This window comes from Centruroides vittatus, unplaced genomic scaffold (genome assembly GCF_030686945.1).
Source record: "Centruroides vittatus isolate TY-2023 unplaced genomic scaffold, ASM3068694v2 contig_2892, whole genome shotgun sequence".
Classification (NCBI taxonomy): domain Eukaryota; kingdom Metazoa; phylum Arthropoda; class Arachnida; order Scorpiones; family Buthidae; genus Centruroides; species Centruroides vittatus.
The window spans coordinates 115,606-129,386 of record NW_027121840.1 but is presented as its reverse complement, the minus strand read 5'-3'; positions in this window follow the sequence as shown (position 1 = coordinate 129,386).

The following is a 13,781-nucleotide window of genomic DNA, read 5'->3' as shown; positions in this document are numbered from 1 at the left end:
GGTGCTCTGTAAACCGCATGTGACAATGCCTATATAATCTGGCTGATTGGAAACTGACCCGGTTTCGACACTCCTTCCGCTACCGAATCATTCGAATATACAATAGCAATCTTATCGTTTTTTTCACATGTAGTATAGAAATTTGTAAAAGATACATAATGCAGTTATAATAAAATATTAATTTTAATTAATGCAAAGTACGTTAAAATATGAAAATTTATATTTTATAAAATACAAGGGAAGGTCATTGGAAGGTGGAATCGGCGCTTCCATCGCTTCCAATGACGGCACGCCACTGGTGGTGAGGGAAGGGACGGATCCGGATGGACCACCCTCGAAAAATTCCTGGAGAATTTTCGATCTGACTGGATTCGATCCAGGGTCTCCCAGGGTGGTAGGTTGCCACCTTGACCGCTCGGCCATCCGGCCATGCAAGTTTGTTCCATAGATTCCAATCTGCGGTTTTAGTGAAAACAAACTCGGCCTTATCTTCCAAGTGAGTCCTGCAATGTCAAGAAAAAGCGTAAAGACGTCATCAGCATCAGCATAAAAGGAAGTGTATTCTCCAAGTTTAAGCATAGCAAGTCGTTGATTAAGATAAATCAGAGCGGGGAAACACACCAAAACTCCGAGGACAGCCCGCTTAAGCTGTTGGAGGAAATGTAACAGACCAGATTCTAGAAAAAGTACTATTAAGAAAGTCTCTGGCCAGAAAAATAAATTTGCAAGACACCTGGTGTTTTTCAGGTTGTTCTGGATAAGTAGACATCAAGCTTTGCGGTTATTGTTACAGCAGGTATTGTCATTGATTCTCTTCGTAATGAACACTGACAGTCCGAAACAGTCCAAGCTTTTCTGTTACGGCACCGCCGAAAACGAAACCGAAAATGTTGGGACTAATTGTAAGACACATAACAATCCGCGAACATGCAAATTTCCATCTACTAGTCATCTGCCAATAGAATGGAAAGAGATAGTGTTCTGTAGCGAGGTTTTCACCTGTCTCTGAATAGTGGACAAAGACGCCGTTGCAGCTGTTTATGCTTCTCTCACAATCAGACGATCATCTCTCCTAATGGTCTGTCTGGGACGCGTAAAGTCTGCCCACCGTGTATGTGTGTTCTCACTTATCCACTGTGTTCAACACCTCCTCACAGTTAGGTCAGAACGGCTCAGATTGCGGGAAATTCGACGAAATGGCCGCCTTGCTTTCCTCAGTCCGATTACGCGGCCTTTCTCAAACTCCACCGGCTATGCACAATGACTGCGCGACAGGTATGCCTGGCATTCGAAGACATGCAAACAACAGATAGACTGAAAATTCTGAACACAGTGTACCTGTGCGAGCCTTTGTTTTAAAATACTGGTGCAGTTAATATACTCTAATGAAATTATCTGGCATGCGATGGGCCACAACTGTAATCATTTACATACTTGTCTGAGATATAGCTGTAAGCTGAGTTTTGGAGTAATCGGACAATTCTATCTAGATACTTTTTGTCAATGAGTGTATATATAGGCCTATATATTATAAATAAAAGAAAATTTTAGCTATAGGATAATTTATTTTTCTACACTTTATGTAATACAAATGTAATATAAAAGTCTAAGATTATCACTTTAAATCCTTTCTACATTGAAAACAATAAAGCAAATATCTATATAATATGTTATTAATTTATCGTATCTTTATATTGTCAATATACTGATGTTAGCAGTGTTTTAATATATCTTAATTTAGTAATTATCAATTATTAGTAGCCTTATTATGGGACTTACCTATCAAGTTGTTTTTAAAACTGAAATGAAATGTGTAAAGTAGAATTGTGTCATTAATATTTGAAAATATATAAATGTTAATGACATAATTCCACATTACACAATTAAAATCATACTGTTACAATGATTTACAGAGTGTTAGATTAATACAAGAATAAAGTCCATGAGAATATTCATGATTTCGTAATTTCAATTATATCGGATAAAGCACATTCTTTTCAGTATTTTTGCTATTCGATATTACATTGTATCTTTTGTACAAAGGTAAAAATACGATATTCTGAACAAAAATAACAAATAAAAACAAATAAAGACCAAAAACGTGCTCAATAATGGTAACTATGGTATCGTGGTACTATCAATGTGCAGAGTAAATTATTGCTATTAATGATTATGATTGTTGTTATTTAAGACAGACCAGTTATTTTCGGTAACATAAGTGTCTAGAAGCTTTCCATCTTCTGCAGTCTATCTTCGAAAACGACTTACAGAATGACTCTCCCAATATTCACTTTTCACTACGAATCTACTCGACATTCTGTAAGCTAGGAACGAAGCTTTAAAATAATTCACAAAAATTTTGCACAATATTCAGTGCAGTAAATAGGCAGATGCAACAGGCATACGGACACAGGGCCCAGGACAAAGGGGTGTCCTAAAATGGGGTATCAAAAAGGATCATTATCATATTTTTATTTTCAAATTTTTAATTTTGCGGCCCTAAAGTATTTTAGTAAGGTTAAAAAAGTAACCGACCATTTTAAGGTATTTGCATTTTTATATTTTTTTCGAAATATGAGGGTGTCATAAATAAAATCATCCACAAGGCACGTGAAAAACTGCTTACAACATTGACAATATACGCCGAATTAGAAATAGTAAATAGAAATGTTTAGCGAGCCATTGGACATATTTTGAAACTAGAAATAAGAATTGGAAATCGAACCAAGCCCTGCCATTGGAAATAAAATATAAAGTAAATATTGAGTAATCATAGTTTGCGCATTTTCCCGACACTCGAACAGGAGGTTATGGAGATCGTTAGGAAATACAATAGAATAACTTTCAACTGTAATAGGAAAATTCAAGTAGTAACAAAAGCGTCGAAGGAGTTAATTTGTTGAATTAGGATAAAAATCTCCATTAAAACAACGTTTAAATTTAAAAAAACGCTATGCTCAAAGTAAAAATTGTATGCGGCATCATCTTTTACGAAATGTTATTGAGGGTGTAGAGATGAGTTTCTAAAAGCATGCGAGTAAAATTTTTATTTAAGCCCAACCCTATTCGAGATATAATACAATCCTCTATCTCCCCATTTCCTTGAGTTCCGTACTCCAAAATTTAATAGCATCAATGCATCGTATAAACAAATTACCATACCAAATTTCGTTATTGAATCTTTACCCTATTCCGAAATATTAGCGAGGTTGAGGCCGAAGTTTTAAACGCGAAAACGTGTACGTCGGACGTTCAGCGCCACTTTCTTGTAAGCCTAGAAGTTTGACAATGGCGTTTGGAATGTCGAGCATGATTCCACTGACTTTCCAAACGCCATTGTCAAATTTCTAGGCTTACAGGAAAGCCGCGCTGAACGTCCGACGTACACGTTTAAAACTTCGGCCTCAACCACGGTATTAAACGAAAAACACGCGCGCACACAAATCACAAATCCATGGAATCTTTTCCGTTTTTTTAAAATTTTATGGGTTTAGGGGATCTCAAAACAGTCAAGATTTCTAAAAAATCCAGAGAGGGTCAAATTTCATTATAATACTTTCCCGTGTTACGTTATAACAGCCAGGAAAGTAATAAACTTTATATTACAAGTAATAAGTCCGAAATACAAAACATTTGTGCTCTTATAAAAGTAAAATAAAACTCAAAATTTTATGGAGAACGGAAACAATAAAGCTCGTTTATTGTTCGGATATTTTGTAGATCTGATGCTGGAGAGTAGATAAGTAGATTATAATTAATTGCCTAAACGGGCCGTTTATTTTGAAAATGGACTAAAACCATTCTCCAAAAAAACTTTAGTCAGCTGTTATAATATTTACTTTTCTACGTTATTTTTCATTTTTTAAAACAATTATCAGCTTATTATATTCGAAATTCATTGAGATTTTGGAAACAGAAAATTAGCTGGTTAATAAATAGAACAATAAAAATTTTTATTTTGAATTTCTAAGTCCACTTTGACAAGTTTCAAACTAATATGCAGTATGTTATGCAGTAAAATTTTATTAGTTAATAATCACAATAATAAATCTATTATATATAACATAATTTTACAATAATAACGCATTGATGGTGCTACTCACTACTCCGGTAATCCTAACAGAAAATTCTTATCTCCTAACCTAAATATAATGATGATGTTTAATTTATTCTTGCTTGAATGCAAAGAAAATAAAACAAGCGCTGTTAATGAATAATTTTATAGAAAAATTTTTAAAGAAGATTTATGATGTATGTAAAGAATGTAAATTAAGTTATATTTCCACCAGCAGCGGAAAGACACGTGCCAAAAATGCTATGTATTAAACATTAAAATTAAGGCATCGAATAATGGCGAAGAAAAGGAGGCAAATCTTATGGAAAAACGTGATATTTATTTTAGACGAACCGGGTATAAAATGTTCTATAAAACATCAATTAATGAGGATACAGAATTTAAAACTGGGTCTACTACTGCTCCAATATTTTTAAACTGATTAAAACGCAAACCCTTAAATATCTCGATTTAAAACTAAATGGACTAAGGCCACTTCAAAATAAACGGCTCAAATGTATTAATTATTTAAGAAATTTTTAAAATATTTCACGTAATACTTTATTTATTGTTTATTATTATAATTATACATATATAAACTTAAAATTATCCATCTAATCTAAGACTAGTAGACACCAGAATATATCACCCTTATTTAATAGGACTTTCTTATTTGACTCATTAGAACCTTTCCTCCATTTTGGTTGAGCAAACTTTTGTTGTTCCGATATTGATATTTTCGTCTTGCTTGTAACTAGTTAGAAATTGTTGGCTTATTTTGTTAAATTAATTGACATAACGATGTTTTAATGCATATTGTTTTGAAATATACATTTTCAAGATAGATAAAAACTATTTATATTACTTTTTAGAATACAAATATTGTGTAATTCGCATAACCAAAACAAAGAAAAAGATTTGTTCCTCCATTACTTTCAACTGAAACTTATCGTTTCAATATAAAATTTATCAAACCGCTCCATTAAAATTCACATTTCTGATAAAGATTTAAATTTATTTATTTTTTTTACGATAATCGCAATGTTTTTTTTTTTTATAATATAATATATATATATATATATATATATATATTATATATATATAGGGGAAAGTCGCCTAAGTTCACCGGTGCTTAAATTGTACGTCAATGATTTCAAAAGTACTTTATCCGCCATACAAATGGCAACAGTGTATAGTTATACGGCTATCTGGTGTGTGGACGCTCCTAAGGTAAGAAAACACTAGTTAAATACATTTTGCTTTTTTAGTCTAAGTTATATATCTATTAGTGATTTGTTTGCCTCTTGCAGTTTTGTGAAAGATTTTTTCAAAATAGTTTTGGAACTTTATGAACTGACATGCACGCTGTGTCTTATGTCGTACCCCCTTAAAGAAGATATGAAGCAAAATTCTGTTAAACGTAAATTACAAAAAGAAGAATGTAAAACGAAAAAGGTGAAGAATAGTAAAAACAACGATTGGTTTTGTAAAATATGCAACGATATTCGTGAAGAAAACATGATTCAATGTTTTAAAATGCAAGTCTTGGATTCATGATGTATGCTGCGGTGTTACAAAACAAACAAAAACATATGTTTGTATTGACTGTAAATGAAGATATAGTTGTGTTAATAAAATATACTCGTCTAAACCATATATTTATCTAATTTAGTTTGAGGTACGACTTAAGGTACTGGTTTCCTTAGTCGTACCGATTTTAATTTTTTTTTTAATTTTATGAGTTTAAAGAAAATGTGTGCAGACTATTTAATTTTTTTGCATTAAATAAAAGCAGGGTTTACTAAGATTTCCAATGACACTCATAAGTATGTGTTTACTAATATATTCTCTGATTTCTGAAAACGTTTTTCTAAGGAGTACGACTTGGGCAACCTTACCCTATGCCCAAACATTTCAATTAAATTTGAATCTGTTGATTCACACAAATTGAGAAAGAGAAAAATCTATTTTTAGTCTTTATTTACTGATAAAGACTAGAAAATGCAAAAAAAAACTTTTTAAACAGAATTTTTCCTCATTTTGGTCTTCGTGGACGTTTCACGTAAGCTAAGGTGTATGATGGTCGGATAGCAGAGTGGTTAAGATGGCAGCCTACCACTCTAAGGGCCCTAAATCGGATTCGGAAGGGTAGAAAAACTCCAGGATATTTCGGGGATGGTCGCGCCCTGTCCTTTACCACCCGGACGCCCCATCGTGGGCCTGAGAAAACCCATAATGGGCTTGCTAAAAATGCCTTCTTAGTGTGTATAGGGCGAAGTTTTAAAAATTTGAACTATAACATTTATTTTGGAGCTCTATTGCCGCTTCAATAGCATGTTAAGACTTTTGTGGAAAATTCTTACTATATTCACAACAGCTACACTTCATTAGAATGTTCTCATTCGCTTTCCTCGTGTAGTTATGAAATTCTTACTTCCTTCTGAAATTATCAGTGTCTACAGACGTCTGATTCCTTATAGAATAATATAGTACCCAGTGTCTTATATCATCAAACTGTTGAAATAATTATCTGAATAATAGATATCAATAATCAGTTTTTTGGTATCAGAAAACTAGTCCTTTTTTATCTTGCTCACGCAATACAAATAACGAAATATTTTTATTGCCAATTATACTACTTTTCATATCATTAAGTAGAAAACAGTACTATTAATATAAAAAATTAATGTATCTAAACAACACGATAGACCTGTATTTTTAACTTAATATCCAAGAAAGTTACAGATGTAGTATAAATTACAAAATAAAAATTTATACTTGTTCATTCAAGTTATACTATTACAATATCTATTATATCCATACCTATAAAGGAAGCACTGAGGACGAAGTATAAGGGTGTATTTAGTATAAGATGATATCATGCTATTAGCATTTTCGATTTTAGCCTAGAGGTAAAGTAATTGTTATAAGAAACGGAAATTTAAAAAATCCCGTTTTAGTCATGTCATATTTCTTCTTACAGCCTATCAATTAATATTAATTAATTGATTGGTAGATTATAAGTACATTCGTGCATAATGCATTAGTTGAGAGAAAAGTATGCATTTTATTATATCAATAATAAAAAGTTCATATACTTAAAATTACAAAACTTCTAATGTTTAACTATTATTTTCTATGATATAGACTACTTATTACAATTTATCCTAACTTTCAGCATAAAACAGTTTCCGCATATATAAATATTATTCCATTTAAACTTAATAAATTCTTTAAAAAATATTGTTGTAGTGAAATTTATAAACAACTGGAATCGCATAAATATTTGACATGGACATGATGTGTAGGTGAACTATGGACTTTATTTCTATCCCACACAGCCTATATGAAAAACTTTTTAAAAATATTAAGCATATTAACATAATGTTAATATATTTTCAATAAATATTAGGTTTTAAACCGAATCTATAGCTCCATCTCTCTAAGTTATACTAACAATACTACATCATACACTTTTATGACGTTTAAAACCACGTGATAAAAACGAAATCCCGGAGCTTCCTAACCCTGTAATGCCAGAAGTATTGTGACTGGACTTAGAAATGAACTTGCGCTACCTCAATGCTAACGCTGCTTATTTTACGATGGATCTATTGCAATATCATAAAAAGATAGTGAATTTATTCAATATCGAGTCATCGTCATTTGTCAGCTTTTATCATTAGTTACTACTTGAAAACATCTAAACCTAATTTTAAATGAATCAGATGATATCTTATATATTAATAGATTTTATAAACAAATCTCTCCTACATAACTCTACGCATTCAGAAGTAATATAATAATAAAAATATTTTTAAAAGTTTATTTATTAAAAAAAATCAACGATTCATTTAAAACTGCGTAAATTAAATAGTTTTGCATTTGTTCCGCAAACATCAAAATATTTCTAAACTCTACAACAGGAATTTATACACCAAAACAAATAACTGTTAATTAAAAAAAATAATAACCTTTTTAACTTTCAAATGATTAAATTTTTTCATTAAATTACTAGAATAAATATTAAATTCGAGCTCACCCTATGTCCTTCCATTAAGTTGTTACACAAACCAGTAAAACTCGTCCTCTACGTTGATTTAAACGTTTAATTTATCACACGCATCTGTTACGTTCGCGAGTAATTATCTATAAACAGTTAAAATATAACAGCCGAAACCACGCACAAACAAACGGTCAATTTCGAATCGAATATTTATATAAATTCAAAAAAATTTGATCATCGCGTCAATTGTATTCCATATAATTTATTGATATGTTACAAAAAATGATTCATCGCGCACGCACGCACGCACAAAACGTTTAGTACAATTACTGATCTAACAATCGCGAACACATTGTAGAAATTTGTTATTCAGCTGCACAGTACTGTACAACAGTTCGGTAGTTCCTATTAGAATATCTTTAAATAGATTGTTCGGGAAAGAAGGGAGTTTACAGTTATCGAAGATAAGTACATCTACGCTATGGTTCCTCATACCGCGTAACGTGGTCTTCAGGATCTGCTCGGCGCGGATGTTTTGACACACAACGATGACGTCGGGCTCGTAAGGATTTCTAGTATGTATAGAATTGCAGCTGCAAGGATGAATGTCTTCTAATCTGGGGCATTCGTGGATCCATCCACTTGCGTAGCCGAATACCAAGATGATTAAGAGAGATACATACATTCTTCGTATCTGAAAGGATTTCAAAATGTTAACAACTTATCATTGTTTATTAAATAACTTAAACTAAACTACAATATTAAATTTTAGTCGAAATTACACATATGTTTCTTTCTCATAGCAAAGAACAACGGTTATAGGTCGCGATACAGTCCAATATTTTGACATTATTTATGTTATAAAATACATTATACTTATCAATGATTGATGTAAGTATTAATAATATATACTAATATTAGTATATCAGAAACAAATATACGTACTGTACTTCTTAGTGATTGATTAGCATTAACATTATGTGATAACGAAAACACAAGTTATCAGATCGTATTAAAAGAAAACTGATTCCCTTGCCAGACATTTCTCTTACATTACATAATGATTCACATATTCGTTTTATTTACATATTTCTCATTCCCTTAGCGCAGTGGTATACAAACTTTTCGATTGGTGAGCCGAATTCAGCATAAGTCTTAAGTTGGCGGGAATATTTTATTTCATATATACCAAGTAATTCTATAGTTATTTCTGATACTTACGTGTCAAATATGTTCGAGGGCACAGCATTAGGCCCAAAGAAAAACACCATTTTCTGTAGTCCATTAAATTCGGGATCTTTTAAAGATCAGGGCAGTTCTTAAACTTCATGATTTAGAAAACGCATGTTTTTATGTTATTACAATTTAAAAATAAGGAAAACCATAAAACATTATGTTATTTTACTAATCGTTATTTTTAAAAATCTGCAGCTTCATCTTTTGCTGATAAGTATCTTATTAACGAGGAAATGATTCAACATATTTTATCAGAATGATTAATCTTCGAATTCATTAACAATAAAAGAATTCCCCGGGTGTAAAATGGTACACTTGTACATTTAAAGAACTCGACGTGACGAAGAATTTTGATTTTTTTAAATTAAATTGCTGGTTATTAAACTTTTAATGTATTTTATCTTTAGTACTAAATGTATCGAATACAAATTAAAGAATTGTTATTATTTTATGTGTTTTAAAAAATTTCTTCTAATTCAGAATGAATTCCACTTTCCCGGCTATTATAATACGGAAAATCTCGATGTTTCGAGATCTTTCAACCAAAAATGTCAAAAAAGGGGCAATTCCACGAACGCGTATATAAATTTTGGGGTCTATTTCCTTTAATATCTCGGAATAAAAGATTAAGAAACAAAATTTGACACGGTAACTTGTATATAAGGAGAATGATGCTATTAATTTTTAGTAGTTAAAAGATCGAGAGGTGGGGAAATAGAGTCATGTGTCATATTTCGATTGAGATCAGACTTAAAACTGCACTCGTTATTGGCAGTTATAACTTTTCGAAAACTCATCTCTACCCACAAAATTAAGCATTTTTGCGTTTTTATATTAACTTATAAATTATTTTTAATAACATCTCATAACAGATGGCGCCACACAATTTTAACTTTATGCTAATGTTTTAGTGTTTCTTAAACTTACATAAGCTTATTCTTTTAAGTAGAGAAATTTCTCCAAAAATTATTGGACTTCCTAATGGTCCCCTTAATCCCCTGTTCGAGTGCTGGGAAAGTCGTTCCCAGCTATTTTTAATAATAGATTTGCATCTAATCTAGCTGTTATCAAACAGTGGTGTCATGAAATTATCATGACTGCCACAAAAATAAAAAATAAAAAACATTTTAAAATGATAATTTTACTGCTTGTTAATATTATCTGTATACTTTTTGTATTAGAAAAATTGTAAATTATATAAGGGTAACTTTGATTCGACATGACTTGTCCGTGTGCTACTAGTTCAAAAGAATATAACTTATATCGATGGTTCGCAGTCATTAGGTCTTAACATAAAATGAACTGTTTATAAAGGATGCAATCTCTAGCGAAGGCAATTCTATAAATGCGAAAATTGCCATTGATGTCCATAGTAATTTGATCATAATTTGAACAGAAGGATTTCATCTCTGTCAAGTGATGACACACACTGTGTATTATCCGGAATGTTTTATATATATTAATTACAGTAACTAAATGAACTAGATAACGTAATACAAAACTTTTCTAGAAATAAAAGAATGTTTATCTGTTCGCATACATATTAGTATAAAGTTGTTGTAGAATTTAACGCGTTTCTAGAGCATTTAAATCCAAACAAGTAGGAATTATGTCGATCCCGAATTTCGTCGACTATATAAAACTATTTCCTTTCGTGTTTATGATGTTAAAAATGATCAAAACAGATACAGATGACATAATTTCGAATGTTATTCATTTGTATAGTTAAATATGATATATTTAACTATACAAATAAATAATATTTAATATTACTCATTAAATCAAATATATAATATTTAACTTGCTACGATAATTTATTATAGGGCAAGGAAACTATATTTATTATAATTCTGTGCTTCTTGGAAACTTAATAAGCATTTAATTAATTCGTTAACATTTTTCATTTAATAATATTTAACATTTTTAAATTGAAGAAAGGGAGAGAAAAAATATTTTGCTCAATCGCAGAAAGAGTCCTATTTACTCTTTTCAATATATTCCTAATGTACTAGAATGTCTTTGCAACTTATTTATAAATAAGTTATGAAGACATCTTCATACTGACATTAATATATTTACAAATAACCTTACAGAAAAATTTGGCTTTCAAATTTAAACAAGATTCCAATTAGTTTCTCTTACATTATTTATCATTTAATAATTTTGTACATAACACTAGACGATTTGAATAGCAAAAGAAAAATAGTTGATGAAAAATTCCATGTGATATTAAAAAAGAACCAAATAATGACTACGATAGAATATGACTAAAGTTTCTTATCTTAATTTGCTACCCATATTATCAGATACAGATTTAGTTTCAGGGATCTATTGATATAGGCTATAAAAATAATAATAAACTTATTCTCTTTGTATATAAGTAAAATATAAACTTTGAATTATAAAGAAAAAACTTAAATATATGTTATTAATGCTAAATTTATTCTCTACTTTTATTAACCAAAAATACTTTGAGAGTTTAGTAATTGTTAATTGTTTCAACTCATGATATAAAACTCAATATAACGTTTACTGTACTTCTTGCTGTAGAGTATTATAAAGTTCTAGGGTACATAAGATTTATTTTCGTCTGATATTATATTTAAGCAAGTAGAACAGATTCTTCAACTTCCATTTCCGTAAATGTCAATTAAATATATGACTGAATTGTGTGTATAAGCCGGCATAATTTCAATTTTAATCTTCCTTACACACAAGATAACCACACGGCTCGATCAAGTTGTTTATTATTATTTTATATAATTTGATTATTAAAGAATGGCCGATGGCCCCATATGAAGACAGTAAACTTTTTATTCAGTTTGAATAAAAAACAAAAGATTTAAAAAGTCATCTTTCTTTTTAAAGTTTTAAAGGAATATAAAGAAACAAAGAATATTTATATAAGGAATTGCCTTTATCGTTATTAATTATCTCAGAGTTATAGTAAATTATTACATCCAAAAATTTACATAACTCGTAAATCTTCATTAAGGATGTAACTGGATCTCGTCATATTTTTTATCTTTAATAAATTTTAATCTTGTTGCTACTGAGATATACCTAAGATTTTCAACGTCCGTTAAATTTAATAATGTATTTAATATAAACATAAATTTATTCAGAAAATTATCCAAATAATTTACGTATACCAATTTTGTTCCGAGAGTTTTCCTCTATCACGAAACTCGTTTCTATTAATGAGTTTCCGCGTCCACTTATACTGCTACACAGGATACATATAGTTGTACAGCAGAACTCATGTACAAGAGGCTAACAAGACACGAAGGCGTCACCACCACGTGTAGATGAGATGATATCATAGGGTCATCGACGCCCGTACCGTTCAGACCTTATAAAGCCCCAGAGGAGGGAGTCAAGTATACCAAAAATAGAAATGCTATATCGTGGTTTTATGCAATTCTAAATGGGTTTTCAGCAGATAGCATGCATTTGCTCTAGATATACACAGAAAAACTGCCGTTAAAATGTTTTTATTGGTTGTATTATGTTTCAACGTGCGTTAAGGTTATTAAAACAAACGGTTGTAAAAGTTGTAGAAATTATTCATTCACTATTTTCAGCTAGAGCATTTGTAGTGAATCACAGTTTTAATTTTTTTTTTCCAGAAGAAATTTGGTACGACGAACGAAAAAAAAATAAAAATAAAACAACACGTGCTATCAAAATTTTCTCTTTCAAAACAGTCGCGCACGCTTAACAATGTGAAAACATTTATAGAAACTGTTTACCGTAAAGTTCAAGTGACGAAATCACTTTCTTGAATTGTTAAGCAAGATTTATGTTTGTCATAAATATTTTTCTTTCATGCATATTGTAACATAATTCTGAAATATTTATACTAAATACATATTGACGCAACAGCCTGAGATAAATGAAAGTTGTTTTGGTATTTTATATTAAAATTTTTTAAAATAATATTAACAAAAGACAATTTACTATATTCTATTATATATAATGATAATTATTCATGCGCGACCTCGTTAAAGCTATAGTAAACCGCTTAAAAAACCCGCATAAAGTAGAAGAACGACTAAACACGCGCAAAGAAAAATATAAAACGTACTAAAAATGATAACAATTATGTCTTAAGACATACGTCACTTACCTTTTATCTATAAAGCGTGTGAATTTGAACATTTGCCGATTTGATATTCGTTTATCTAAGCTACACTTCTGTCACCTGTACCGACGTCCTTGATAATAGAGCTATTTCCTACCAGTTTTACGACGCCTACAATCTCCCCCAAAGTCCGACATTCTCTAAATATTACCTATTATACCTTACAGATTACGTCACGCTCGTTACTTCGGATAGTTTTCCTTATATCGCTCACGAAATTTTAAAATGTATATTAATTTCTTCTATTTAAAAAAAAGAAAACAAATAGTTTTAATTTCTACCGCTAGGAGGATTGAAATTGATAACACCATCTGTTGGTAAAAATTGAAATTGACGATTTC